Source organism: Crinia signifera, chromosome 19 (genome assembly GCF_055691185.1).
Source record: "Crinia signifera chromosome 19, ASM5569118v1, whole genome shotgun sequence".
In the NCBI taxonomy this organism is placed as follows: Eukaryota; Metazoa; Chordata; class Amphibia; order Anura; family Myobatrachidae; genus Crinia; species Crinia signifera.
In genome coordinates, this window is record NC_139226.1 from 73,487,053 (window position 1) to 73,511,552 (window position 24,500).

At 39.5% G+C, this 24,500-nt stretch overlaps 46 non-coding genes and 7 pseudogenes across 46 annotated transcripts; all 53 read left to right on the forward strand.

The window, feature by feature from the left end:
• Positions 1-34: 34 nt before the first annotated feature.
• On the forward strand, positions 35-153 carry LOC146044518 (5S ribosomal RNA). Its single transcript, XR_014464954.1, has one exon. It is a non-coding gene; the product is annotated as a 5S ribosomal RNA (ribosomal RNA).
• Positions 154-498: 345 nt separating this feature from the next.
• Positions 499-617, forward strand: LOC146044529 (5S ribosomal RNA). The gene has a single exon (XR_014464964.1). It is a non-coding gene; the product is annotated as a 5S ribosomal RNA (ribosomal RNA).
• A 345-nt stretch (positions 618-962) lies between these two features.
• Positions 963-1,081, forward strand: LOC146043452 (5S ribosomal RNA). Its single transcript, XR_014464445.1, has one exon. It is a non-coding gene; the product is annotated as a 5S ribosomal RNA (ribosomal RNA).
• Positions 1,082-1,426: 345 nt separating this feature from the next.
• On the forward strand, positions 1,427-1,545 carry LOC146044530 (5S ribosomal RNA). Its single transcript, XR_014464965.1, has one exon. It is a non-coding gene; the product is annotated as a 5S ribosomal RNA (ribosomal RNA).
• Positions 1,546-1,890: 345 nt separating this feature from the next.
• LOC146044531 (5S ribosomal RNA) lies at positions 1,891-2,009 on the forward strand. Its single transcript, XR_014464967.1, has one exon. It is a non-coding gene; the product is annotated as a 5S ribosomal RNA (ribosomal RNA).
• Positions 2,010-2,354: 345 nt separating this feature from the next.
• On the forward strand, positions 2,355-2,473 carry LOC146043262 (5S ribosomal RNA). The gene has a single exon (XR_014464255.1). It is a non-coding gene; the product is annotated as a 5S ribosomal RNA (ribosomal RNA).
• A 345-nt stretch (positions 2,474-2,818) lies between these two features.
• Positions 2,819-2,937, forward strand: LOC146044863 (5S ribosomal RNA). The gene has a single exon (XR_014465300.1). It is a non-coding gene; the product is annotated as a 5S ribosomal RNA (ribosomal RNA).
• Positions 2,938-3,282: 345 nt separating this feature from the next.
• LOC146044532 (5S ribosomal RNA) lies at positions 3,283-3,401 on the forward strand. Its single transcript, XR_014464968.1, has one exon. It is a non-coding gene; the product is annotated as a 5S ribosomal RNA (ribosomal RNA).
• A 345-nt stretch (positions 3,402-3,746) lies between these two features.
• LOC146044677 (5S ribosomal RNA) lies at positions 3,747-3,865 on the forward strand. The gene has a single exon (XR_014465114.1). It is a non-coding gene; the product is annotated as a 5S ribosomal RNA (ribosomal RNA).
• A 346-nt stretch (positions 3,866-4,211) lies between these two features.
• LOC146044664 (5S ribosomal RNA) lies at positions 4,212-4,330 on the forward strand. Its single transcript, XR_014465101.1, has one exon. It is a non-coding gene; the product is annotated as a 5S ribosomal RNA (ribosomal RNA).
• Positions 4,331-4,675: 345 nt separating this feature from the next.
• LOC146044533 (5S ribosomal RNA) lies at positions 4,676-4,794 on the forward strand. The gene has a single exon (XR_014464969.1). It is a non-coding gene; the product is annotated as a 5S ribosomal RNA (ribosomal RNA).
• A 345-nt stretch (positions 4,795-5,139) lies between these two features.
• On the forward strand, positions 5,140-5,258 carry LOC146044534 (5S ribosomal RNA). Its single transcript, XR_014464970.1, has one exon. It is a non-coding gene; the product is annotated as a 5S ribosomal RNA (ribosomal RNA).
• Positions 5,259-5,603: 345 nt separating this feature from the next.
• On the forward strand, positions 5,604-5,722 carry LOC146043207 (5S ribosomal RNA). Its single transcript, XR_014464200.1, has one exon. It is a non-coding gene; the product is annotated as a 5S ribosomal RNA (ribosomal RNA).
• Positions 5,723-6,067: 345 nt separating this feature from the next.
• On the forward strand, positions 6,068-6,186 carry LOC146044781 (5S ribosomal RNA). The gene has a single exon (XR_014465217.1). It is a non-coding gene; the product is annotated as a 5S ribosomal RNA (ribosomal RNA).
• A 345-nt stretch (positions 6,187-6,531) lies between these two features.
• On the forward strand, positions 6,532-6,650 carry LOC146043188 (5S ribosomal RNA). The gene has a single exon (XR_014464182.1). It is a non-coding gene; the product is annotated as a 5S ribosomal RNA (ribosomal RNA).
• A 345-nt stretch (positions 6,651-6,995) lies between these two features.
• Positions 6,996-7,114, forward strand: LOC146043189 (5S ribosomal RNA). The gene has a single exon (XR_014464183.1). It is a non-coding gene; the product is annotated as a 5S ribosomal RNA (ribosomal RNA).
• A 344-nt stretch (positions 7,115-7,458) lies between these two features.
• LOC146043385 (5S ribosomal RNA) lies at positions 7,459-7,577 on the forward strand. Its single transcript, XR_014464377.1, has one exon. It is a non-coding gene; the product is annotated as a 5S ribosomal RNA (ribosomal RNA).
• A 345-nt stretch (positions 7,578-7,922) lies between these two features.
• Positions 7,923-8,041, forward strand: LOC146044233 (5S ribosomal RNA; annotated as a pseudogene).
• A 345-nt stretch (positions 8,042-8,386) lies between these two features.
• On the forward strand, positions 8,387-8,505 carry LOC146043699 (5S ribosomal RNA). Its single transcript, XR_014464691.1, has one exon. It is a non-coding gene; the product is annotated as a 5S ribosomal RNA (ribosomal RNA).
• Positions 8,506-8,851: 346 nt separating this feature from the next.
• On the forward strand, positions 8,852-8,970 carry LOC146043636 (5S ribosomal RNA). Its single transcript, XR_014464627.1, has one exon. It is a non-coding gene; the product is annotated as a 5S ribosomal RNA (ribosomal RNA).
• Positions 8,971-9,315: 345 nt separating this feature from the next.
• LOC146044535 (5S ribosomal RNA) lies at positions 9,316-9,434 on the forward strand. The gene has a single exon (XR_014464971.1). It is a non-coding gene; the product is annotated as a 5S ribosomal RNA (ribosomal RNA).
• Positions 9,435-9,780: 346 nt separating this feature from the next.
• On the forward strand, positions 9,781-9,899 carry LOC146044537 (5S ribosomal RNA). Its single transcript, XR_014464972.1, has one exon. It is a non-coding gene; the product is annotated as a 5S ribosomal RNA (ribosomal RNA).
• Positions 9,900-10,244: 345 nt separating this feature from the next.
• Positions 10,245-10,363, forward strand: LOC146043415 (5S ribosomal RNA). The gene has a single exon (XR_014464407.1). It is a non-coding gene; the product is annotated as a 5S ribosomal RNA (ribosomal RNA).
• A 345-nt stretch (positions 10,364-10,708) lies between these two features.
• On the forward strand, positions 10,709-10,827 carry LOC146044177 (5S ribosomal RNA; annotated as a pseudogene).
• A 345-nt stretch (positions 10,828-11,172) lies between these two features.
• LOC146043936 (5S ribosomal RNA) lies at positions 11,173-11,291 on the forward strand (annotated as a pseudogene).
• Positions 11,292-11,636: 345 nt separating this feature from the next.
• Positions 11,637-11,755, forward strand: LOC146044603 (5S ribosomal RNA). The gene has a single exon (XR_014465039.1). It is a non-coding gene; the product is annotated as a 5S ribosomal RNA (ribosomal RNA).
• A 345-nt stretch (positions 11,756-12,100) lies between these two features.
• On the forward strand, positions 12,101-12,219 carry LOC146043428 (5S ribosomal RNA). Its single transcript, XR_014464420.1, has one exon. It is a non-coding gene; the product is annotated as a 5S ribosomal RNA (ribosomal RNA).
• A 345-nt stretch (positions 12,220-12,564) lies between these two features.
• Positions 12,565-12,683, forward strand: LOC146043263 (5S ribosomal RNA). Its single transcript, XR_014464256.1, has one exon. It is a non-coding gene; the product is annotated as a 5S ribosomal RNA (ribosomal RNA).
• Positions 12,684-13,028: 345 nt separating this feature from the next.
• LOC146044864 (5S ribosomal RNA) lies at positions 13,029-13,147 on the forward strand. The gene has a single exon (XR_014465301.1). It is a non-coding gene; the product is annotated as a 5S ribosomal RNA (ribosomal RNA).
• Positions 13,148-13,492: 345 nt separating this feature from the next.
• Positions 13,493-13,611, forward strand: LOC146043455 (5S ribosomal RNA). Its single transcript, XR_014464448.1, has one exon. It is a non-coding gene; the product is annotated as a 5S ribosomal RNA (ribosomal RNA).
• Positions 13,612-13,956: 345 nt separating this feature from the next.
• LOC146044665 (5S ribosomal RNA) lies at positions 13,957-14,075 on the forward strand. The gene has a single exon (XR_014465102.1). It is a non-coding gene; the product is annotated as a 5S ribosomal RNA (ribosomal RNA).
• Positions 14,076-14,420: 345 nt separating this feature from the next.
• Positions 14,421-14,539, forward strand: LOC146044710 (5S ribosomal RNA). Its single transcript, XR_014465147.1, has one exon. It is a non-coding gene; the product is annotated as a 5S ribosomal RNA (ribosomal RNA).
• A 345-nt stretch (positions 14,540-14,884) lies between these two features.
• On the forward strand, positions 14,885-15,003 carry LOC146044539 (5S ribosomal RNA). Its single transcript, XR_014464974.1, has one exon. It is a non-coding gene; the product is annotated as a 5S ribosomal RNA (ribosomal RNA).
• A 345-nt stretch (positions 15,004-15,348) lies between these two features.
• LOC146044787 (5S ribosomal RNA) lies at positions 15,349-15,467 on the forward strand. The gene has a single exon (XR_014465224.1). It is a non-coding gene; the product is annotated as a 5S ribosomal RNA (ribosomal RNA).
• Positions 15,468-15,812: 345 nt separating this feature from the next.
• Positions 15,813-15,931, forward strand: LOC146043399 (5S ribosomal RNA). The gene has a single exon (XR_014464392.1). It is a non-coding gene; the product is annotated as a 5S ribosomal RNA (ribosomal RNA).
• Positions 15,932-16,276: 345 nt separating this feature from the next.
• On the forward strand, positions 16,277-16,395 carry LOC146043336 (5S ribosomal RNA). The gene has a single exon (XR_014464329.1). It is a non-coding gene; the product is annotated as a 5S ribosomal RNA (ribosomal RNA).
• Positions 16,396-16,739: 344 nt separating this feature from the next.
• On the forward strand, positions 16,740-16,858 carry LOC146044023 (5S ribosomal RNA; annotated as a pseudogene).
• A 345-nt stretch (positions 16,859-17,203) lies between these two features.
• LOC146043933 (5S ribosomal RNA) lies at positions 17,204-17,322 on the forward strand (annotated as a pseudogene).
• Positions 17,323-17,656: 334 nt separating this feature from the next.
• Positions 17,657-17,775, forward strand: LOC146043431 (5S ribosomal RNA). Its single transcript, XR_014464424.1, has one exon. It is a non-coding gene; the product is annotated as a 5S ribosomal RNA (ribosomal RNA).
• Positions 17,776-18,120: 345 nt separating this feature from the next.
• LOC146043559 (5S ribosomal RNA) lies at positions 18,121-18,239 on the forward strand. The gene has a single exon (XR_014464550.1). It is a non-coding gene; the product is annotated as a 5S ribosomal RNA (ribosomal RNA).
• Positions 18,240-18,584: 345 nt separating this feature from the next.
• Positions 18,585-18,703, forward strand: LOC146044651 (5S ribosomal RNA). The gene has a single exon (XR_014465087.1). It is a non-coding gene; the product is annotated as a 5S ribosomal RNA (ribosomal RNA).
• Positions 18,704-19,048: 345 nt separating this feature from the next.
• On the forward strand, positions 19,049-19,167 carry LOC146044540 (5S ribosomal RNA). The gene has a single exon (XR_014464975.1). It is a non-coding gene; the product is annotated as a 5S ribosomal RNA (ribosomal RNA).
• Positions 19,168-19,512: 345 nt separating this feature from the next.
• On the forward strand, positions 19,513-19,631 carry LOC146044795 (5S ribosomal RNA). Its single transcript, XR_014465232.1, has one exon. It is a non-coding gene; the product is annotated as a 5S ribosomal RNA (ribosomal RNA).
• Positions 19,632-19,975: 344 nt separating this feature from the next.
• On the forward strand, positions 19,976-20,094 carry LOC146043386 (5S ribosomal RNA). Its single transcript, XR_014464379.1, has one exon. It is a non-coding gene; the product is annotated as a 5S ribosomal RNA (ribosomal RNA).
• Positions 20,095-20,439: 345 nt separating this feature from the next.
• Positions 20,440-20,558, forward strand: LOC146043934 (5S ribosomal RNA; annotated as a pseudogene).
• Positions 20,559-20,892: 334 nt separating this feature from the next.
• Positions 20,893-21,011, forward strand: LOC146044541 (5S ribosomal RNA). The gene has a single exon (XR_014464976.1). It is a non-coding gene; the product is annotated as a 5S ribosomal RNA (ribosomal RNA).
• A 345-nt stretch (positions 21,012-21,356) lies between these two features.
• On the forward strand, positions 21,357-21,475 carry LOC146043325 (5S ribosomal RNA). The gene has a single exon (XR_014464318.1). It is a non-coding gene; the product is annotated as a 5S ribosomal RNA (ribosomal RNA).
• A 345-nt stretch (positions 21,476-21,820) lies between these two features.
• On the forward strand, positions 21,821-21,939 carry LOC146044542 (5S ribosomal RNA). Its single transcript, XR_014464978.1, has one exon. It is a non-coding gene; the product is annotated as a 5S ribosomal RNA (ribosomal RNA).
• A 345-nt stretch (positions 21,940-22,284) lies between these two features.
• LOC146044543 (5S ribosomal RNA) lies at positions 22,285-22,403 on the forward strand. The gene has a single exon (XR_014464979.1). It is a non-coding gene; the product is annotated as a 5S ribosomal RNA (ribosomal RNA).
• Positions 22,404-22,748: 345 nt separating this feature from the next.
• On the forward strand, positions 22,749-22,867 carry LOC146043541 (5S ribosomal RNA). The gene has a single exon (XR_014464533.1). It is a non-coding gene; the product is annotated as a 5S ribosomal RNA (ribosomal RNA).
• Positions 22,868-23,211: 344 nt separating this feature from the next.
• Positions 23,212-23,330, forward strand: LOC146043999 (5S ribosomal RNA; annotated as a pseudogene).
• A 345-nt stretch (positions 23,331-23,675) lies between these two features.
• On the forward strand, positions 23,676-23,794 carry LOC146044796 (5S ribosomal RNA). The gene has a single exon (XR_014465233.1). It is a non-coding gene; the product is annotated as a 5S ribosomal RNA (ribosomal RNA).
• A 344-nt stretch (positions 23,795-24,138) lies between these two features.
• On the forward strand, positions 24,139-24,257 carry LOC146043387 (5S ribosomal RNA). The gene has a single exon (XR_014464380.1). It is a non-coding gene; the product is annotated as a 5S ribosomal RNA (ribosomal RNA).
• Positions 24,258-24,500: the final 243 nt, after the last annotated feature.

The following is a 24,500-nucleotide window of genomic DNA, read 5'->3' on the forward strand; positions in this document are numbered from 1 at the left end:
GAAGTAGAAGAGAGCAAAAAAGTGCCTGTATGTAACCTACAGCCATACCACATTGGATAGGCCCAATCTCGTCTGATCTTGGAAGCTAAGCAGTGTTGGGCCTGGTTAGTACTTGGGTGGGAGACCACATGGGAACACCAGGTGCTGTAGGTTTTTTCACATTACTGGCAAATTGTTTTTATTCTCTAGCTATTTAAATTGGAAACTTTTTCTTTTTATTGCCAGCACTGACATTTGGAAGAGGTCAAACAGACACAATAGCCATCACCTAAAGACTTACCACACTGTTTAGGCCCAATTCCAACTGTTTTTATCAGCTAAACAGTGTTGAGCCTCTTTAGTAGTTTAATTTAAGACCTCCTGCTAATATCATGTCCTGTAGGTCTTTTTACATTACCAACACATGATTTTTTGCAGTAAGCCAATACAGTTAGGAAACTTTTTTATTAGCTTACATGGTGATAGAAGTAGAAGAGAGCAAAAAAGTGCCTGTATCTAACCTACAGCCATACCACATTGGATAGGCCCAATCTCGTCTGATCTTGGAAGCTAAGCAGTGTTGGGCCTGGTTAGTACTTGGGTGGGAGACCACATGGGAACACCAGGTGCTGTAGGTTTTTTCACATTACTGGCAAATTGTTTTTATTCTCTAGCTATTTAAATTGGAAACTTTTTCTTTTTATTGCTAGCACTGACATTTGGAAGAGGTCAAACAGACACAATAGCAATCACCTAAAGACTTACCACACTGTTTAGGCCCAATTCCAACTGCTTTTGGCAGCTAAACAGTGTAGAGCCTCTTTAGTAGTTTAATTTAAGACCCCCTGCTCATATCATGTCCTGTAGGTCTTTTTACATTACCAACACATGATTTTTTGCAGTAAGCCAATACAGTTAGGAATCTTTTTTATTAGCTTACATGGTGATAGAAGTAGAAGAGAGCAAAAAAGTGCCTGTATCTAACCTACAGCCATACCACATTGGATAGGCCTAATCTCGTCTGATCTTGGAAGCTAAGCAGTGTTGGGCCTGGTTAGTACTTGGGTGGGAGACCACATGGGAACACCAGGTGCTGTAGATTTTTTCACATTACTGGCAAATTGTTTTTATTCTCTAGCTATTTAAATTGGAAACTTTTTCTTTTTATTGCCAGTACAGACATTTGGAAGAGGTCAAACAGACACAATAGCCATCACCTAATGACTTACCACACTGTTTAGGCCCAATTCCAACTGCTTTTGGCAGCTAAACAGTGTTGAGCCTCTTTAGTAGTTTAATTTAAGACCCCCTGCTAATATCATGTCCTGTAGGTCTTTTTACATTACCAACACATGATTTTTTTCAGTAAGCCAATACACTTAGGAAACTTTTGTATTAGCTTACCTGGTGATAGAAGTAGAAGAGGGCAAAAAAGTGCCTGTATCTCACCTACAGCCATACCACATTGGATAGGCCCAATCTCGTCTGATCTTGGAAGCTAAGCAGTGTTGGGCCTGGTTAGTACTTGGGTGGGAGACCACATGGGAACACCAGGTGCTGTAGGTTTTTTCACATTACTGGCAAATTGTTTTTATTCTCTAGCTATTTAAATTGGAAAAAAATTCTTTTTATTGCCAGCACTGACATTTGGAAGAGGTCAAACAGACACAATAGCCATCACCTAAAGACTTACCATACTGTTTAGGCCCAATTCCAACTGCATTTGGCAGCTAAACAGTGTTGAGCCTCTTTAGTAGTTTAATTTAAGACCCCCTGCTAATAACATGTCCTGTAGGTCTTTTTACATTACCAACACATGATTTTTTTCAGTAAGCCAATACAGTTAGGAAACTTTTTTATTAGCTTACCTGGTGATAGAAGTAGAAGAGGGCAAAAAAGTGCCTGTATCTCACCTACAGCCATACCACATTGGATAGGCCCAATCTCGTCTGATCTTGGAAGCTAAGCAGTGTTGGGCCTGGTTAGTACTTGGGTGGGAGACCACATGGGAACACCAGGTGCTGTAGGTTTTTTCACATTACTGGCAAATTGTTTTTATTCTCTAGCTATTTAAATTGGAAACGTTTACTTTTTATTGCCAGTACAGACATTTGGAAGAAGTCAAACAGACACAATAGCCATCACCTAAAGACTTACCACACTGTTTAGGACCAATTCCAACTGCTTTTGGCAGCTAAACAGTGTTGAGCCTCTTTAGTAGTTTAATTTAAGACCCCCTGCTAATATCATGTCCTGTAGGTCTTTTTACATTACCAACACAGAATTTTTTTCAGTAAGCCAATACAGTTAGGAAACTTTTTTATTAGCTTACCTGGTGATAGAAGTAGAAGAGGGCAAAAAAGTGCCTGTATCTCACCTACAGCCATACCACATTGGATAGGCCCAATCTTGTCTGATCTTGGAAGCTAAGCAGTGTTGGGCCTGGTTAGTACTTGGGTGGGAGACCACATGGGAACACCAGGTGCTGTAGGTTTTTTCACATTACTGGCAAATTGTTTTTATTCTCTAGCTATTTAAATTGGAAACTTTTTCTTTTTATTGCCAGTACAGACATTTGGAAGAGGTCAAAAAGACACAATTGCCATCACCTAAAGACTTACCACACTGTTTAGGCCCAATTCCAACTGCTTTTGGCAGCTAAACAGTGTTGAGCCTCTTTAGTAGTTTAATTTAAGACCCCCTGCTAATATCATGTCCTGTAGGTCTTTTTACATTACCAACACATGATTTTTTGCAGTAAGCCAATACAGTTAGGAAACTTTTTTATTAGCTTACATGGTGATAGAAGTAGAAGAGAGCAAAAAAGTGCCTGTATGTAACCTACAGCCATACCACATTGGATAGGCCCAATCTCGTCTGATCTTGGAAGCTAAGCAGTGTTGGGCCTGGTTAGTACTTGTGTGGGAGACCACATGGGAACACCAGGTGCTGTAGGTTTTTTCACATTACTGGCAAATTGTTTTTATTCTCTAGCTATTTAAATTGGAAACTTTTTCTTTTTATTGCCAGCACTGACATTTGGAAGAGGTCAAACAGACACAATAGCCATCACCTAAAGACTTACCACACTGTTTAGGCCCAATTCCAACTGCTTTTGGCAGCTAAACAGTGTTGAGCCTCTTTAGTAGTTTAATTTAAGACCCCCTGCTAATATCATGTCCTGTAGGTCTTTTTACATTACCAACACATGATTTTTTGCAGTAAGCCAATACAGTTAGGAAACTTTTTTATTAGCTTACATGGTGATAGAAGTAGAAGAGAGCAAAAAAGTGCCTGTATGTAACCTACAGCCATACCACATTGGATAGGCCCAATCTCGTCTGATCTTGGAAGCTAAGCAGTGTTGGGCCTGGTTAGTACTTGGGTGGGAGACCACATGGGAACACCAGGTGCTGTAGGTTTTTTCACATTACTGGCAAATTGTTTTTATTCTCTAGCTATTTAAATTGGAAACTTTTTCTTTTTATTGCCAGCACTGACATTTGGAAGAGGTCAAACAGAAACAATAGCCATCACCTAAAGACTTACCACACTGTTTAGGCCCAATTCCAACTGCTTTTGGCAGCTAAACAGTGTTGAGCCTCTTTAGTAGTTTAATTTAAGACCTCCTGCTAATATCATGTCCTGTAGGTCTTTTTACATTACCAACACATGATTTTTTGCAGTAAGCCAATACAGTTAGGAAACTTTTTTATTAGCTTACATGGTGATAGAAGTAGAAGAGAGCAAAAAAGTGCCTGTATCTAACCTACAGCCATACCACATTGGATAGGCCCAATCTCGTCTGATCTTGGAATCTAAGCAGTGTTGGGCCTGGTTAGTACTTGGGTGGGAGACCACATGGGAACACCAGGTGCTGTAGGGTTTTTTCACATTACTGGCAAATTGTTTTTATTCTCTAGCTATTTAAATTGGAAACGTTTACTTTTTATTGCCAGTACAGACATTTGGAAGAAGTCAAACAGACACAATAGCCATCACCTAAAGACTTACCACACTGTTTAGGCCCAATTCCAACTGCTTTTGGCAGCTAAACAGTGTTGATCCTCTTTAGTAGTTTAATTTAAGACCCCCTGCTAATATCATGTCCTGTAGGTCTTTTTACATTACCAACACATGATTTTTTTCAGTAAGCCAATACAGTTAGGAAACTTTTGTATTAGCTTACCTGGTGATAGAAGTAGAAGAGGGCAAAAAAGTGCCTGTATCTCACCTACAGCCATACCACATTGGATAGGCCCGATCTCGTCTGATCTTGGAAGCTAAGCAGTGTTGGGCCTGGTTAGTACTTGGGTGGGAGACCACATGGGAACACCAGGTGCTGTAGGTTTTTTCACATTACTGGCAAATTGTTTTTATTCTCTAGCTATTTAAATTGGAAAAAAATTCTTTTTATTGCCAGCACTGACATTTGGAAGAGGTCAAACAGACACAATAGCCATCACCTAAAGACTTACCATACTGTTTAGGCCCAATTCCAACTGCATTTGGCAGCTAAACAGTGTAGAGCCTCTTTAGTAGTTTAATTTAAGACCCCCTGCTAATATCATGTCCTGTAGGTCTTTTTACATTACCAACACATGATTTTTTTCAGTAAGCCAATACAGTTAGGAAACTTTTTTATTAGCTTACATGGTGATAGAAGTAGAAGAGAGCAAAAAAGTGCCTGTATGTAACCTACAGCCATACCACATTGGATAGGCCCAATCTCGTCTGATCTTGGAAGCTAAGCAGTGTTGGGCCTGGTTAGTACTTGGGTGGGAGACCACATGGGAACACCAGGTGCTGTAGGTTTTTTCACATTACTGGCAAATTGTTTTTATTCTCTAGCTATTTAAATTGGAAACTTTTTCTTTTTATTGCCAGCACTGACATTTGGAAGAGGTCAAACAGACACAATAGCCATCACCTAAAGACTTACCACACTGTTTAGGCCCAATTCCAACTGTTTTTATCAGCTAAACAGTGTTGAGCCTCTTTAGTAGTTTAATTTAAGACCTCCTGCTAATATCATGTCCTGTAGGTCTTTTTACATTACCAACACATGATTTTTTGCAGTAAGCCAATACAGTTAGGAAACTTTTTTATTAGCTTACATGGTGATAGAAGTAGAAGAGAGCAAAAAAGTGCCTGTATCTAACCTACAGCCATACCACATTGGATAGGCCCAATCTCGTCTGATCTTGGAAGCTAAGCAGTGTTGGGCCTGGTTAGTACTTGGGTGGGAGACCACATGGGAACACCAGGTGCTGTAGGTTTTTTCACATTACTGGCAAATTGTTTTTATTCTCTAGCTATTTAAATTGGAAACTTTTTCTTTTTATTGCCAGCACTGACATTTGGAAGAGGTCAAACAGACACAATAGCCATCACCTAAAGACTTACCACACTGTTTAGGCCCAATTCCAACTGCTTTTGGCAGCTAAACAGTGTAGAGCCTCTTTAGTAGTTTAATTTAAGACCCCCTGCTAATATCATGTCCTGTAGGTCTTTTTACATTACCAACACATGATTTTTTGCAGTAAGCCAATACAGTTAGGAAACTTTTTTATTAGCTTACATGGTGATAGAAGTAGAAGAGAGCAAAAAAGTGCCTGTATCTAGCCTACAGCAATACCACATTGGATAGGCCCAATCTCGTCTGATCTTGGAAGCTAAGCAGTGTTGGGCCTGGTTAGTACTTGGGTGGGAGACCACATGGGAACACCAGGTGCTGTAGGTTTTTTCACATTACTGGCAAATTGTTTTTATTCTCTAGCTATTTAAATTGGAAACGTTTACTTTTTATTGCCAGTACAGACATTTGGAAGAAGTCAAACAGACAGAATAGCCATCACCTAAAGACTTACCACACTGTTTAGGCCCAATTCCAACTGCTTTTGGCAGCTAAACAGTGTTGATCCTCTTTAGTAGTTTAATTTAAGACCCCCTGCTAATATCATGTCCTGTAGGTCTTTTTACATTACCAACACATGATTTTTTTCAGTAAGCCAATACAGTTAGGAAACTTTTGTATTAGCTTACCTGGTGATAGAAGTAGAAGAGGGCAAAAAAGTGCCTGTATCTCACCTACAGCCATACCATATTGGATAGGCCCAATCTCGTCTGATCTTGGAAGCTAAGCAGTGTTGGGCCTGGTTAGTACTTGGGTGGGAGACCACATGGGAACACCAGGTGCTGTAGGTTTTTTCACATTACTGGCAAATTGTTTTTATTCTCTAGCTATTTAAATTGGAAACTTTTTCTTTTTATTGCCAGCACTGACATTTGGAAGAGGTCAAACAGACACAATAGCCATCACCTAAAGACTTACCACACTGTTTAGGCCCAATTCCAACTGCTTTTGGCAGCTAAACAGTGTAGAGCCTCTTTAGTAGTTTAATTTAAGACCCCCTGCTAATATCATGTCCTGTAGGTCTTTTTACATTACCAACACATGATTTTTTGCAGTAAGCCAATACAGTTAGGAAACTTTTTTATTAGCTTACATGGTGATAGAAGTAGAAGAGAGCAAAAAAGTGCCTGTATCTAACCTACAGCCATACCACATTGGATAGGCCCAATCTCGTCTGATTTTGGAAGCTAAGCAGTGTTGGGCCTGGTTAGTACTTGGGTGGGAGACCACATGGGAACACCAGGTGCTGTAGGTTTTTTCACATTACTGGCAAATTGTTTTTATTCTCTAGCTATTTAAATTGGAAACTTTTTCTTTTTATTGCCAGCACTGACATTTGGAAGAGGTCAAACAGACACAATAGCCATCACCTAAAGACTTACCACACTGTTTAGGCCCAATTCCAACTGCTTTTGGCAGCTAAACAGTGTAGAGCCTCTTTAGTAGTTTAATTTAAGACCCCCTGCTAATATCATGTCCTGTAGGTCTTTTTACATTACCAACACATGATTTTTTGCAGTAAGCCAATACAGTTAGGAAACTTTTTTATTAGCTTACATGGTGATAGAAGTAGAAGAGAGCAAAAAAGTGCCTGTATCTAACCTACAGCCATACCACATTGGATAGGCCCAATCTCGTCTGATTTTGGAAGCTAAGCAGTGTTGGGCCTGGTTAGTACTTGGGTGGGAGACCACATGGGAACACCAGGTGCTGTAGGTTTTTTCACATTACTGGCAAATTGTTTTTATTCTCTAGCTATTTAAATTGGAAACTTTTTCTTTTTATTGCCAGTACAGACATTTGGAAGAGGTCAAACAGACACAATAGCCATCACCTAATGACTTACCACACTGTTTAGGCCCAATTCCAACTGCTTTTGGCAGCTAAACAATGTTGAGCCTCTTTAGTAGTTTAATTTAAGACGCCCTGCTAATATCATGTCCTGTAGGTCTTTTTACATTACCAACACATGATTTTTTTCAGTAAGCCAATACAGTTAGGAAACTTTTTTATTAGCTTACCTGGTGATAGAAGTAGAAGAGGGCAAAAAAGTGCCTGCATCTTACTACAGCCATACCACATTGGATAGTCCCAATCTCGTCTGATCTTGGAAGCTAAGCAGTGTTGGGCCTGGTTAGTACTTGGGTGGGAGACCACATGGGAACACCAGGTGCTGTAGGTTTTTTCACATTACTGGCAAATTGTTTTTATTCTCTAGCTATTTAAATTGGAAACGTTTACTTTTTATTGCCAGTACAGACATTTGGAAGAAGTCAAACAGACACAATAGCCATCAACTAAAGACTTAACACACTGTTTAGGCCCAATTCCAACTGCTTTTGGCAGCTAAACAGTGTTGAGCCTCTTTAGTAGTTTAATTTAAGACCCCCTGCTAATATCATGTCCTGTAGGTCTTTTTACATTACCAACACATAATTTTTTTCAGTAAGCCAATACAGTTAGGAAACTTTTTTATTAGCTTACCTGGTGATAGAAGTAGAAGAGGGCAAAAAAGTGCCTGTATCTCACCTACAGCCATACCACATTGGATAGGCCCGATTTCGTCTGATCTTGGAAGCTAAGCAGCGTTGGACCTGTTTAGTACTTGGGTGGGAGACCACATGTGAACACCAGGTGTTGTAGGTTTTTTCACATTACTGGCAAATTGTTTTTATTCTCTAGCTATTTAAATTGGAAACTTTTTCTTTTTATTGCCTTTACAGACATTTGGAAGAGGTCAAACAGACACAATAGCCATCACCTAAAGACTTACCACACTGTTTAGGCCCAATTCCAACTGCTTTTGGCAGCTAAACAGTGTTGAGCCTCTTTAGTAGTTTAATTTAAGACCCCCTGCTAATATCATGTCCTGTAGGTCTTTTTACATTACCAACACATAATTTTTTTTAGTAAGCAAATACAGTTAGGAAACTTTTTTATTAGCTTACCTGGTGATAGAAGTAGAAGAGGGCAAAAGAGTGCCTGTATCTCACCTACAGCCATACCACATTGGATAGGCCCAATCTCGTCTGATCTTGGAAGCTAAGCAGTGTTGGGCCTGTTTAGTACTTGGGTGGGAGACCACATGGGAACACCAGATGCTGTAGGTTTTTTCACATTACTGGCAAATTGTTTTTATTCTCTAGCTATTTAAATTGGAAACTTTTTCTTTTTATTGCCAGTACAGACATTTGGAAGAGGTCAAACAGACACTATAGCCATCACCTAAAGACTTACCACACTGTTTAGGCCCAATTCCAACTGCTTTTGGCAGCTAAACAGTGTTGATCCTCTTTAGTAGTTTAATTTAAGACCCCCTGCTAATATCATGTCCTGTAGGTCTTTTTACATTACCAACACATGATTTTTTTTCAGTAAGCCAATACAGTTAGGAAACTTTTGTATTAGCTTACCTGGTGATAGAAGTAGAAGAGGGCAAAAAAGTGCCTGTATCTCACCTACAGCCATACCACATTGGATAGGCCCAATCTCGTCTGGTCTTGGAAGCTAAGCAGTGTTGGGCCTGGTTAATACTTGGGTGGGAGACCACATGGGAACACCAGGTGCTGTAGGTTTTTTCACATTACTGGCAAATTGTTTTTATTCTCTAGCTATTTAAATTGGAAAAAAATTCTTTTTATTGCCAGCACTGACATTTGGAAGAGGTCAAACAGACACAATAGCCATCACCTAAAGACTTACCATACTGTTTAGGCCCAATTCTAGCTGCATTTGGCAGCTAAACAGTGTAGAGCCTCTTTAGTAGTTTAATTTAAGACCCCCTGCTAATATCATGTCCTGTAGGTCTTTTTACATTACCAACACATGATTTTTTTCAGTAAGCCAATACAGTTAGGAAACTTTTGTATTAGCTTACCTGGTGATAGAAGTAGAAGAGGGCAAAAAAGTGCCTGTATCTCACCTACAGCCATACCACATTGGATAGGCCCAATCTCGTCTGATCTTGGAAGCTAAGCAGTGTTGGGCCTGGTTAGTACTTGGGTGGGAGACCACATGGGAACACCAGGTGCTGTAGGTTTTTTCACATTACTGGCAAATTGTTTTTATTCTCTAGCTATTTAAATTGGAAAAAAAATATTTTTATTGCCAGCACTGCCATTTGAAAGAGGTCAAACAGACACAATAGCCATCACCTAAAGACTTACCATACTGTTTAGGCCCAATTCCAACTGCATTTGGCAGCTAAACAGTGTTGAGCCTCTTTAGTAGTTTAATTTAAGACCCCCTGCTAATAACATGTCCTGTAGGTCTTTTTACATTACCAACACATGATTTTTTTTCAGTAAGCCAATACAGTTAGGAAACTTTTTTATTAGCTTACCTGGTGATAGAAGTAGAAGAGGGCAAAAAAGTGCCTGTATCTCACCTACAGCCATACCACATTGGATAGGCCCAATCTCGTCTGATCTTGGAAGCTAAGCAGTGTTGGGCCTGGTTAGTACTTGGGTGGGAGACCACATGGGAACACCAGGTGCTGTAGGTTTTTTCACATTACTAGCCAATTGTTTTTATTCTCTAGCTATTTAAATTGGAAACTTTTTCTTTTTATTGCCAGTACAGACATTTGGAAGAGGTCAAACAGACACAATAGCCATCACCTAAAGACTTACCACACTGTTTATGCCCAATTCCAACTGCTTTTGGCAGCTAAACAGTGTTGAGCCTCTTTAGTAGTTTAATTTAAGACCCCCTGATAATATCATGTCCTGTAGGTCTTTTTACATTACCAACACATGATTTTTTTCAGTAAGCCAATACAGTTAGGAAACTTTTGTATTAGCTTACCTGGTGATAGAAGTAGAAGAGGGCAAAAAAGTGCCTGTATCTCACCTACAGCCATACCACATTGGATAGGCCCAATCTCGTCTGATCTTGGAAGCTAAGCAGTGTTTGGCCTGGTTAGTACTTGGGTGGGAGACCACATGGGAACACCAGGTGCTGTAGGTTTTTTCACATTACTGGCAAATTGTTTTTATTCTCTAGCTATTTAAATTGGAAACTTTTTCTTTTTATTGCCAGTACAGACATTTGGAAGAGGTCAAACAGACACAATAGCCATCACCTAATGACTTACCACACTGTTTAGGCCCAATTCCAACTGCTTTTGGCAGCTAAACAGTGTTGAGCCTCTTTAGTAGTTTAATTTAAGACCCCCTGCTAATATCATGTCCTGTAGGTCTTTTTACATTACCAACACATGATTTTTTTCAGTAAGCCAATACAGTTAGGAAACTTTTGTATTAGCCTACCTGGTGATAGAAGTAGAAGAGGGCAAAAAAGTGCCTGTATCTCACCTACAGCCATACCACTTTGAATAGGCCCAATCTCGTCTGATCTTGGAAGCAAAGCAGTGTTGAGCCTGGTTAGTACTTGGGTGGAAGACCACATGGGAACATCAGGTGCTGTAGGTTTTTTCACATTACTGGCAAATTGTTTTTATTCTCTAGCTTTTAAAATTGGAAACTTTTTCTTTTTATTGCCAGTACAGACATTTGGAAGAGGTCAAACAGACACAATAGCCATCACCTAAAGACTTACCACACTGTTTAGGCCCAATTCCAACTGCTTTTGGCAGCTAAACAGTGTTGAGCCTCTTTAGTAGTTTAATTTAAGACCCCCTGCTAATAACATGTCCTGTAGGTCTTTTTACATTACCAACACATGATTTTTTTCAGTAAGCCAATACAGTTAGGAAACTTTTTTATTAGCTTACCTGGTGATAGAAGTAGAAGAGGGCAAAAAAGTGCCTATATCTCACCTACAGCCATACCACATTGGATAGGCCCAATCTCGTCTGATCTTGGAAGCTAAGCAGTGTTGGGCCTGTTTAGTACTTGGGTGGGAGACCACATGGGCACACCAGGTGCTGTAGGGTTTTTCACATTACTGGCAAATTGTTTTTATTCTCTAGCTATTTAAATTGGAAACTTTTTCTTTTTATTGCCAGTACAGACATTTGGAAGAGGTCAAACAGACACAATAGCCATCACCTAAAGACTTACCACACTGTTTAGGCCCAATTCCAACTGCTTTTGGCAGCTAAACAGTGTTGAGCCTCTTTAGTAGTTTAATTTAAGACCCCCTGCTAATATCATGTCCTGTAGGTCTTTTTACATTACCAACACATAATTTTTTTCAGTAAGCCAATACAGTTAGGAAACTTTTGTATTAGCTTACCTGGTGATAGAAGTAGAAGAGGGCAAAAAAGTGCCTGTATCTCACCTACAGCCATACCACATTGGACAGGCCCAATCTCGTCTGATCTTGGAAGCTAAGCAGTGTTGGGCCTGGTTAGTACTTGGGTGGGAGACCACATGGGAACACCAGGTGCTGTAGGTTTTTTCACATTACTGGCAAATTGTTTTTATTCTCTAGCTATTTAAATTGGAAAAAAATTCTTTTTATTGCCAGCACTGACATTTGGAAGAGGTCAAACAGACACAATAGCCATCACCTAAAGACTTACCATACTGTTTAGGCCCAATTCCAACTGCATTTGGCAGCTAAACAGTGTTGAGCCTCTTTAGTAGTTTAATTTAAGACCCCCTGCTAATAACATGTCCTGTAGGTCTTTTTACATTACCAACACATGATTTTTTTCAGTAAGCCAATACAGTTAGGAAACTTTTTTATTAGCTTACCTGGTGATAGAAGTAGAAGAGGGCAAAAAAGTGCCTGTATCTCGCCTACAGCCATACCACATTGGATAGGCCCAATCTTGTCTGATCTTGGAAGCTAAGCAGTGTTGGGCCTGGTTAGTACTTGGGTGGGAGACCACATGGGAACACCAGGTGCTGTAGGTTTTTTCACATTACTGGCAAATTGTTTTTATTCTCTAGCTATTTAAATTGGAAACGTTTACTTTTTATTGCCAGTACAGACATTTGGAAGAAGTCAAACAGACACAATAGCCATCACCTAAAGACTTACCACACTGTTTAGGACCAATTCCAACTGCTTTTGGCAGCTAAACAGTGTTGAGCCTCTTTAGTAGTTTAATTTAAGACCCCCTGCTAATATCATGTCCTGTAGGTCTTTTTACATTACCAACACAGAATTTTTTTCAGTAAGCCAATACAGTTAGGAAACTTTTTTATTAGCTTACCTGGTGATAGAAGTAGAAGAGGGCAAAAAAGTGCCTGTATCTCACCTACAGCCATACCACATTGGATAGGCCCAATCTTGTCTGATCTTGGAAGCTAAGCAGTGTTGGGCCTGGTTAGTACTTGGGTGGGAGACCACATGGGAACACCAGGTGCTGTAGGTTTTTTCACATTACTGGCAAATTGTTTTTATTCTCTAGCTATTTAAATTGGAAACTTTTTCTTTTTATTGCCAGTACAGACATTTGGAAGAGGTCAAAAAGACACAATTGCCATCACCTAAAGACTTACCACACTGTTTAGGCCCAATTCCAACTGCTTTTGGCAGCTAAACAGTGTTGAGCCTCTTTAGTAGTTTAATTTAAGACCCCCTGCTAATATCATGTCCTGTAGGTCTTTTTACATTACCAACACATGATTTTTTGCAGTAAGCCAATACAGTTAGGAAACTTTTTTATTAGCTTACATGGTGATAGAAGTAGAAGAGAGCAAAAAAGTGCCTGTATGTAACCTACAGCCATACCACATTGGATAGGCCCAATCTCGTCTGATCTTGGAAGCTAAGCAGTGTTGGGCCTGGTTAGTACTTGTGTGGGAGACCACATGGGAACACCAGGTGCTGTAGGTTTTTTCACATTACTGGCAAATTGTTTTTATTCTCTAGCTATTTAAATTGCAAACTTTTTCTTTTTATTGCCAGCACTGACATTTGGAAGAGGTCAAACAGACACAATAGCCATCACCTAAAGACTTACCACACTGTTTAGGCCCAATTCCAACTGCTTTTTGCAGCTAAACAGTGTTGAGCCTCTTTAGTAGTTTAATTTAAGACCTCCTGCTAATATCATGTCCTGTAGGTCTTTTTACATTACCAACACATGATTTTTTGCAGTAAGCCAATACAGTTAGGAAACTTTTTTATTAGCTTACATGGTGATAGAAGTAGAAGAGAGCAAAAAAGTGCCTGTATCTAACCTACAGCCATACCACATTGGATAGGCCCAATCTCGTCTGATCTTGGAATCTAAGCAGTGTTGGGCCTGGTTAGTACTTGGGTGGGAGACCACATGGGAACACCAGGTGCTGTAGGTTTTTTCACATTACTGGCAAATTGTTTTTATTCTCTAGCTATTTAAATTGGAAACGTTTACTTTTTATTGCCAGTACAGACATTTGGAAGAAGTCAAACAGACACAATAGCCATCACCTAAAGACTTACCACACTGTTTAGGCCCAATTCCAACTGCTTTTGGCAGCTAAACAGTGTTGATCCTCTTTAGTAGTTTAATTTAAGACCCCCTGCTAATATCATGTCCTGTAGGTCTTTTTACATTACCAACACATGATTTTTTTCAGTAAGCCAATACAGTTAGGAAACTTTTGTATTAGCTTACCTGGTGATAGAAGTAGAAGAGGGCAAAAAAGTGCCTGTATCTCACCTACAGCCATACCACATTGGATAGGCCCGATCTCGTCTGATCTTGGAAGCTAAGCAGTGTTGGGCCTGGTTAGTACTTGGGTGGGAGACCACATGGGAACACCAGGTGCTGTAGGTTTTTTCACATTACTGGCAAATTGTTTTTATTCTCTAGCTATTTAAATTGGAAAAAAATTATTTTTATTGCCAGCACTGACATTTGGAAGAGGTCAAACAGACACAATAGCCATCACCTAAAGACTTACCATACTGTTTAGGCCCAATTCCAACTGCATTTGGCAGCTAAACAGTGTAGAGCCTCTTTAGTAGTTTAATTTAAGACCCCCTGCTAATATCATGTCCTGTAGGTCTTTTTACATTACCAACACATGATTTTTTTCAGTAAGCCAATACAGTTAGGAAACTTTTTTATTAGCTTACATGGTGATAGAAGTAGAAGAGAGCAAAAAAGTGCCTGTATGTAACCTACAGCCATACCACATTGGATAGGCCCAATCTCGTCTGATCTTGGAAGCTAAACAGTGTTGGGCCTGGTTAGTACTTGGGTGGGAGACCACATGGGAACACCAGGTGCTGTAGGTTTTTTCACATTACTGGCAAATTGTTTTTATTCTCTAGCTATTTAAATTGGAAACTTTTTCTTTTTATTGCCAGCACTGACATTTGGAAGAGGTCAAACAGACACAATAGCCATCACCTAAAGACTTACCACACTGTTTAGGCCCAATTCCAACTGTTTTTATCAGCTAAACAGTGTTGAGCCTCTTTAGTAGTTTAATTTAAGACCTCCTGCTAATATCATGTCCTGTAGGTCTTTTTACATTACCAACACATGATTTTTTGCAGTAAGCCAATACAGTTAGGAAACTTTTTTATTAGCTTACATGGTGATAGAAGTAGAAGAGAGCAAAAAAGTGCCTGTATCTAACCTACAGCCATACCACATTGGATAGGCCCAATCTCGTCTGATCTTGGAAGCTAAGCAGTGTTGGGCCTGGTTAGTACTTGGGTGGGAGACCACATGGGAACACCAGGTGCTGTAGGTTTTTTCACATTACTGGCAAATTGTTTTTATTCTCTAGCTATTTAAATTGGAAACTTTTTCTTTTTATTGCCAGCACTGACATTTGGAAGAGGTCAAACAGACACAATAGCCATCACCTAAAGACTTACCACACTGTTTAGGCCCAATTCCAACTGCTTTTGGCAGCTAAACAGTGTAGAGCCTCTTTAGTAGTTTAATTTAAGACCCCCTGCTAATATCATGTCCTGTAGGTCTTTTTACATTACCAACACATGATTTTTTGCAGTAAGCCAATACAGTTAGGAAACTTTTTTATTAGCTTACATGGTGATAGAAGTAGAAGAGAGCAAAAAAGTGCCTGTATCTAACCTACAGCAATACCACATTGGATAGGCCCAATCTCGTCTGATCTTGGAAGCTAAGCAGTGTTGGGCCTGGTTAGTACTTGGGTGGGAGACCACATGGGAACACCAGGTGCTGTAGGTTTTTTCACATTACTGGCAAATTGTTTTTATTCTCTAGCTATTTAAATTGGAAACTTTTTCTTTTTATTGCCAGCACTGACATTTGGAAGAGGTCAAACAGACACAATAGCCATCACCTAAAGACTTACCACACTGTTTAGGCCCAATTCCAACTGCTTTTGGCAGCTAAACAGTGTTGAGCCTCTTTAGTAGTTTAATTTAAGACCCCCTGCTAATATCATGTCATGTAGGTCTTTTTACATTACCAACACATGATTTTTTGCAGTAAGCCAATACAGTTAGGAAACTTTTTTATTAGCTTACATGGTGATAGAAGTAGAAGAGAGCAAAAAAGTGCCTGTAGCTAACCTACAGCCGTACCACATTGGATAGGCCCAATCTCGTCTGATCTTGGAAGCTAAGCAGTGTTGGGCCTGTTTAGTACTTGGGTGGGAGACCACATGGGAACACCAGGTGCTGTAGGTTTTTTCACATTACTGGCAAATTGTTTTTATTCTCTAGCTATTTAAATTGGAAACGTTTACTTTTTATTGCCAGTACAGACATTTGGAAGAAGTCAAACAGACACAATAGCCATCAACTAAAGACTTAACACACTGTTTAGGCCCAATTCCAACTGCTTTTGGCAGCTAAACAGTGTTGAGCCTCTTTAGTAGTTTAATTTAAGACCCCCTGCTAATATCATGTCCTGTAGGTCTTTTTACATTACCAACACATAATTTTTTTCAGTAAGCCAATACAGTTAGGAAACTTTTTTATTAGCTTACCTGGTGATAGAAGTAGAAGAGGGCAAAAAAGTGCCTGTATCTCACCTACAGCCATACCACATTGGATAGGCCCAATCTCGTCTGATCTTGGAAGCTAAGCAGTGTTGGGCCTGTTTAGTACTTGGGTGGGAGACCACATGTGAACACCAGGTGCTGTAGGTTTTTTCACATTACTGGCAAATTGTTTTTATTCTCTAGCTATTTAAATTGGAAACTTTTTCTTTTTATTGCCAGTACAGACATTTGGAAGAGGTCAAACAGACACAATAGCCATCACCTAATGACTTACCACACTGTTTAGGCCCAATTCCAACTGCTTTTGGCAGCTAAACAATGTTGAGCCTCTTTAGTAGTTTAATTTAAGACGCCCTGCTAATATCATGTCCTGTAGGTCTTTTTACATTACCAACACATGATTTTTTTCAGTAAGCCAATACAGTTAGGAAACTTTTTTATTAGCTTACCTGGTGATAGAAGTAGAAGAGGGCAAAAAAGTGCCTGCATCTTACTACAGCCATACCACATTGGATAGTCCCAATCTCGTCTGATCTTGGAAGCTAAGCAGTGTTGGGACTGGTTAGTACTTGGGTGGGAGACCACATGGGAACACCAGGTGCTGTAGGTTTTTTCACATTACTGGCAAATTGTTTTTATTCTCTAGCTATTTAAATTGGAAACGTTTACTTTTTATTGCCAGTACAGACATTTGGAAGAAGTCAAACAGACACAATAGCCATCAACTAAAGACTTAACACACTGTTTAGGCCCAATTCCAACTGCTTTTGGCAGCTAAACAGTGTTGAGCCTCTTTAGTAGTTTAATTTAAGACCCCCTGCTAATATCATGTCCTGTAGGTCTTTTTACATTACCAACACATAATTTTTTTCAGTAAGCCAATACAGTTAGGAAACTTTTTTATTAGCTTACCTGGTGATAGAAGTAGAAGAGGGCAAAAAAGTGCCTGTATCTCACCTACAGCCATACCACATTGGATAGGCCCAATCTCGTCTGATCTTGGAAGCTAAGCAGCGTTGGACCTGTTTAGTACTTGGGTGGGAGACCACATGGGAACACCAGGTGTTGTAGGTTTTTTCACATTACTGGCAAATTGTTTTTATTCTCTAGCTATTTAAATTGGAAACTTTTTCTTTTTATTGCCAGTACAGACATTTGGAAGAGGTCAAACAGACACAATAGCCATCACCTAAAGACTTACCACACTGTTTAGGCCCAATTCCAACTGCTTTTGGCAGCTAAACAGTGTTGAGCCTCTTTAGTAGTTTAATTTAAGACCCCCTGCTAATATCATGTCCTGTAGGTCTTTTTACATTACCAACACATGATTTTTTTTCAGTAAGCCAATACAGTTAGGAAACTATCCTGGTGATAGAAGTAGAAGATGGCAAAAAAGTGCCTGTATCTCACCTACAGCCATAACACATTGGATAGGCCCAATCTCGTCTGATCTTGGAAGCTAAGCAGTGTTGGGCCTGGTTAGTACTTGGGTGGGAGACCACATGGGAACACCAGGTGCTGTAGGTTTTTTCACATTACTGGCAAATTGTTTTTATTCTCTAGCTATTTAAATTGGAAACGTTTACTTTTTATTGCCAGTACAGACATTTGGAAGAAGTCAAACAGACACAATAGCCATCACCTAAAGACTTACCACACTGTTTAGGCCCAATTCCAACTGCTTTTGGCAGCTAAACAGTCTTGAGCCTCTTTAGTAGTTTAATTTAAGACCCCCTGCTAATATCATGTCCTGTAGGTCTTTTTACATTACCAACACATAATTTTTTTTAGTAAGCAAATACAGTTAGGAAACTTTTTTATTAGCTTACCTGGTGATAGAAGTAGAAGAGGGCAAAAGAGTGCCTGTATCTCACCTACAGCCATACCACATTGGATAGGCCCAATCTTGTCTGATCTTGGAAGCTAAGCAGTGTTGGGCCTGTTTAGTACTTGGGTGGGAGACCACATGGGAACACCAGGTGCTGTAGGTTTTTTCACATTACTGGCAAATTGTTTTTATTCTCTAGCTATTTAAATTGGAAACTTTTTCTTTTTATTGCCAGTACAGACATTTGGAAGAGGTCAAACAGACACTATAGCCATCACCTAAAGACTTACCACACTGTTTAGGCCCAATTCCAACTGCTTTTGGCAGCTAAACAGTGTTGATCCTCTTTAGTAGTTTAATTTAAGACCCCCTGCTAATATCATGTCCTGTAGGTCTTTTTACATTACCAACACATGATTTTTTTCAGTAAGCCAATACAGTTAGGAAACTTTTGTATTAGCTTACCTGGTGATAGAAGTAGAAGAGGGCAAAAAAGTGCCTGTATCTCACCTACAGCCATACCACATTGGATAGGCCCAATCTCGTTTGATCTTGGAAGCTAAGCAGTGTTGGGCCTGGTTAGTACTTGGGTGGGAGACCACATGGGAACACCAGGTGCTGTAGGTTTTTTCACATTACTGGCAAATTGTTTTTATTCTCTAGCTATTTAAATTGGAAAATAATTCTTTTTATTGCCAGCACTGACATTTGGAAGAGGTCAAACAGACACAATAGCCATCACCTAAAGACTTACCATACTGTTTAGGCCCAATTCCAACTGCATTTGGCAGCTAAACAGTGTAGAGCCTCTTTAGTAGTTTAATTTAAGACCCCCTGCTAATATCATGTCCTGTAGGTCTTTTTACATTACCAACACATGATTTTTTTCAGTAAGCCAATACAGTTAGGAAACTTTTTTATTAGCTTACATGGTGATAGAAGTAGAAGAGAGCAAAAAAGTGCCTGTATCTAACCTACAGCCATACCACATTGGATAGGCCCAATCTCGTCTGATCTTGGAAGCTAAGCAGTGTTGGGCCTGGTTAGTACTTGGGTGGGAGACCACATGGGAACACCAGGTGCTGTAGGTTTTTTCACATTACTGGCAAATTGTTTTTATTCTCTAGCTATTTAAATTGGAAACTTTTTCTTTTTATTGCCAGCACTGACATTTGGAAGAGGTCAAACAGACACAATAGCCATCACCTAAAGACTTACCACACTGTTTAGGCCCAATTCCAACTGCTTTTGGCAGCTAAACAGTGTTGAGCCTCTTTAGTAGTTTAATTTAAGACCCCCTGCTAATATCATGTCCTGTAGGTCTTTTTACATTACCAACACATGATTTTTTGCAGTAAGCCAATACAGTTAGGAAACTTTTTTATTAGCTTACATGGTGATAGAAGTAGAAGAGAGCAAAAAAGTGCCTGTATCTAACCTACAGCCATACCACATTGGATAGGCCCAATCTCGTCTGATCTTGGAAGCTAAGCAGTGTTGGGCCTGGTTAGTACTTGGGTGGGAGTCCACATGGGAACACCAGGTGCTGTAGGTTTTTTCACATTACTGGCAAATTGTTTTTATTCTCTAGCTATTTAAATTGGAAACTTTTTCTTTTTATTGCCAGTACAGACATTTGGAAGAGGTCAAACAGACAAAATAGCCATCACCTAATGACTTACCACACTGTTTAGGCCCAATTCCAACTGCTTTTGGCAGCTAAACAATGTTGAGCCTCTTTAGTAGTTTAATTTAAGACGCCCTGCTAATATCATGTCCTGTAGGTCTTTTTACATTACCAACACATGATTTTTTTCAGTAAGCCAATACAGTTAGGAAACTTTTTTATTAGCTTACCTGGTGATAGAAGTAGAAGAGGGCAAAAAAGTGCCTGCATCTTACTACAGCCATACCACATTGGATAGTCCCAATCTCGTCTGATCTTGGAAGCTAAGCAGTGTTGGGCCTGGTTAGTACTTGGGTGGGAGACCACATGGGAACACCAGGTGCTGTAGGTTTTTTCACATTACTGGCAAATTGTTTTTATTCTCTAGCTATTTAAATTGGAAATGTTTACTTTTTATTGCCAGTACAGACATTTGGAAGAAGTCAAACAGACACAATAGCCATCAACTAAAGACTTAACACACTGTTTAGGCCCAATTCCAACTGCTTTTGGCAGCTAAACAGTGTTGATCCTCTTTAGTAGTTTAATTTAAGACCCCCTGCTAATATCATGTCCTGTAGGTCTTTTTACATTACCAACACATAATTTTTTTCAGTAAGCCAATACAGTTAGGAAACTTTTTTATTAGCTTACCTGGTGATAGAAGTAGAAGAGGGCAAAAAAGTGCCTGTATCTCACCTACAGCCATACCACATTGGATAGGCCCAATCTCGTCTGATCTTGGAAGCTAAGCAGCGTTGGACCTGTTTAGTACTTGGGTGGGAGACCACATGGGAACACCAGGTGTTGTAGGTTCTTTCACATTACTGGCAAATTGTTTTTATTCTCTAGCTATTTAAATTGGAAACTTTTTCTTTTTATTGCCAGTACAGACATTTGGAAGAGGTCAAACAGACACAATAGCCATCACCTAAAGACTTACCACACTGTTTAGGCCCAATTCCAACTGCTTTTGGCAGCTAAACAGTGTTGAGCCTCTTTAGTAGTTTAATTTAAGACCCCCTGCTAATATCATGTCCTGTAGGTCTTTTTACATTACCAACACATGATTTTTTTTCAGTAAGCCAATACAGTTAGGAAACTATCCTGGTGATAGAAGTAGAAGATGGCAAAAAAGTGCCTGTATCTCACCTACAGCCATACCACATTGGATAGGCCCAATCTCGTCTGATCTTGGAAGCTAAGCAGTGTTGGGCCTGGTTAGTACTTGGGTGGGAGACCACATGGGAACACCAGGTGCTGTAGGTTTTTTCACATTACTGGCAAATTGTTTTTATTCTCTAGCTATTTAAATTGGAAACGTTTACTTTTTATTGCCAGTACAGACATTTGGAAGAAGTCAAACAGACACAATAGCCATCACCTAAAGACTTACCACACTGTTTAGGCCCAATTCCAACTGCTTTTGGCAGCTAAACAGTGTTGAGCCTCTTTAGTAGTTTAATTTAAGACCCCCTGCTAATATCATGTCCTGTAGGTCTTTTTACATTACCAACACATAATTTTTTTTAGTAAGCAAATACAGTTAGGAAACTTTTTTATTAGCTTACCTGGTGATAGAAGTAGAAGAGGGCAAAAGAGTGCCTGTATCTCACCTACAGCCATACCATATTGGATAGGCCCAATCTCGTCTGATCTTGGAAGCTAAGCAGTGTTGGGCCTGTTTAGTACTTGGGTGGGAGACCACATGGGAACACCAGGTGCTGTAGGTTTTTTCACATTACTGGCAAATTGTTTTTATTCTCTAGCTATTTAAATTGGAAACTTTTTCTTTTTATTGCCAGTACAGACATTTGGAAGAGGTCAAACAGACACTATAGCCATCACCTAAAGACTTACCACACTGTTTAGGCCCAATTCCAACTGCTTTTGGCAGCTAAACAGTGTTGATCCTCTTTAGTAGTTTAATTTAAGACCCCCTGCTAATATCATGTCCTGTAGGTCTTTTTACATTAGCAACACATGATTTTTTTCAGTAAGCCAATACAGTTAGGAAACTTTTGTATTAGCTTACCTGGTGATAGAAGTAGAAGAGGGCAAAAAAGTGCATGTATCTCACCTACAGCCATACCACATTGGATAGGCCCAATCTCGTCTGATCTTGGAAGCTAAGCAGTGTTGGGCCTGGTTAGTACTTGGGTGGGAGACCACATGGGAACACCAGGTGCTGTAGGTTTTTTCACATTACTGGCAAATTGTTTTTATTCTCTAGCTATTTAAATTGGAAAAAAATTCTTTTTATTGCCAGCACTGACATTTGGAAGAGGTCAAACAGACACAATAGCCATCACCTAAAGACTTACCATACTGTTTAGGCCCAATTCCAACTGCATTTGGCAGCTAAACAGTGTAGAGCCTCTTTAGTAGTTTAATTTAAGACCCCCTGCTAATATCATGTCCTGTAGGTCTTTTTACATTACCAACACATGATTTTTTTCAGTAAGCCAATACAGTTAGGAAACTTTTTTATTAGCTTACATGGTGATAGAAGTAGAAGAGAGCAAAAAAGTGCCTGTATCTAACCTACAGCCATACCACATTGGATAGGCCCAATCTCGTCTGATCTTGGAAGCTAAGCAGTGTTGGGCCTGGTTAGTACTTGGGTGGGAGACCACATGGGAACACCAGGTGCTGTAGGTTTTTTCACATTACTGGCAAATTGTTTTTATTCTCTAGCTATTTAAATTGGAAACTTTTTCTTTTTATTGCCAGCACTGACATTTGGAAGAGGTCAAACAGACACAATAGCCATCACCTAAAGACTTACCACACTGTTTAGGCCCAATTCCAACTGCTTTTGGCAGCTAAACAGTGTAGAGCCTCTTTAGTAGTTTAATTTAAGACCCCCTGCTAATATCATGTCCTGTAGGTCTTTTTACATTACCAACACATGATTTTTTGCAGTAAGCCAATACAGTTAGGAAACTTTTTTATTAGCTTACATGGTGATAGAAGTAGAAGAGAGCAAAAAAGTGCCTGTATCTAACCTACAGCCATACCACATTGGATAGGCCCAATATCGTCTGATCTTGGAAGCTAAGCAGTGTTGGGCCTGGTTAGTACTTGGGTGGGAGACCACATGGGAACACCAGGTGCTGTAGGTTTTTTCACATTACTGGCAAATTGTTTTTATTCTCTAGCTATTTAAATTGGAAACTTTTTCTTTTTATTGCCAGCACTGACATTTGGAAGAGGTCAAACAGACACAATAGCCATCACCTAATGACTTACCACACTGTTTAGGCCCAATTCCAACTGCTTTTGGCAGCTAAACAATGTTGAGCCTCTTTAGTAGTTTAATTTAAGACGCCCTGCTAATATCATGTCCTGTAGGTCTTTTTACATTACCAACACATGATTTTTTTCAGTAAGCCAATACAGTTAGGAAACTTTTTTATTAGCTTACCTGGTGATAGAAGTAGAAGAGGGCAAAAAAGTGCCTGCATCTTATTACAGCCATACCACATTGGATAGTCCCAATCTTGTCTGATCTTGGAAGCTAAGCAGTGTTGGGCCTGGTTAGTACTTGGGTGGGAGACCACATGGGAACACCAGGTGCTGTAGGTTTTTTCACATTACTGGCAAATTGTTTTTATTCTCTAGCTATTTAAATTGGAAACGTTTACTTTTTATTGCCAGTACAGACATTTGGAAGAAGTCAAACAGACACAATAGCCATCAACTAAAGACTTAACACACTGTTTAGGCCCAATTCCAACTGCTTTTGGCAGCTAAACAGTGTTGAGCCTCTTTAGTAGTTTAATTTAAGACCCCCTGCTAATATAATGTCCTGTAGGTCTTTTTACATTACCAACACATGATTTTTTGCAGTAAGCCAATACAGTTAGGAAACATTTTTATTAGCTTACATGGTGATAGAAGTAGAAGAGAGCAAAAAAGTGCCTGTATCTAACCTACAGCCATACCACATTGGATAGGCCCAATCTCGTCTGATCTTGGAAGCTAAGCAGTGTTGGGCCTGGTTAGTACTTGGGTGGGAGTCCACATGGGAACACCAGGTGCTGTAGGTTTTTTCACATTACTGGCAAATTGTTTTTATTCTCTAGCTATTTAAATTGGAAACTTTTTCTTTTTATTGCCAGTACAGACATTTGGAAGAGGTCAAACAGACACAATAGCCATCACCTAATGACTTACCACACTGTTTAGGCCCAATTCCAACTGCTTTTGGCAGCTAAACAATGTTGAGCCTCTTTAGTAGTTTAATTTAAGACGCCCTGCTAATATCATGTCCTGTAGGTCTTTTTACATTACCAACACATGATTTTTTTCAGTAAGCCAATACAGTTAGGAAACTTTTTTATTAGCTTACCTGGTGATAGAAGTAGAAGAGGGCAAAAAAGTGCTTGTATCTTACTACAGCCATACCACATTGGATAGTCCCAATCTCGTCTGATCTTGGAAGCTAAGCAGTGTTGGGCCTGGTTAGTACTTGGGTGGGAGACCACATGGGAACACCAGGTGCTGTAGGTTTTTTCACATTACTGGCAAATTGTTTTTATTTTCTAGCTATTTAAATTGGAAACGTTTACTTTTTATTGCCAGTACAGACATTTGGAAGAAGTCAAACAGACACAATAGCCATCAACTAAAGACTTAACACACTGTTTAGGCCCAATTCCAACTGCTTTTGGCAGCTAAACAGTGTTGAGCCTCTTTAGTAGTTTAATTTAAGACCCCCTGCTAATATCATGTCCTGTAGGTCTTTTTACATTA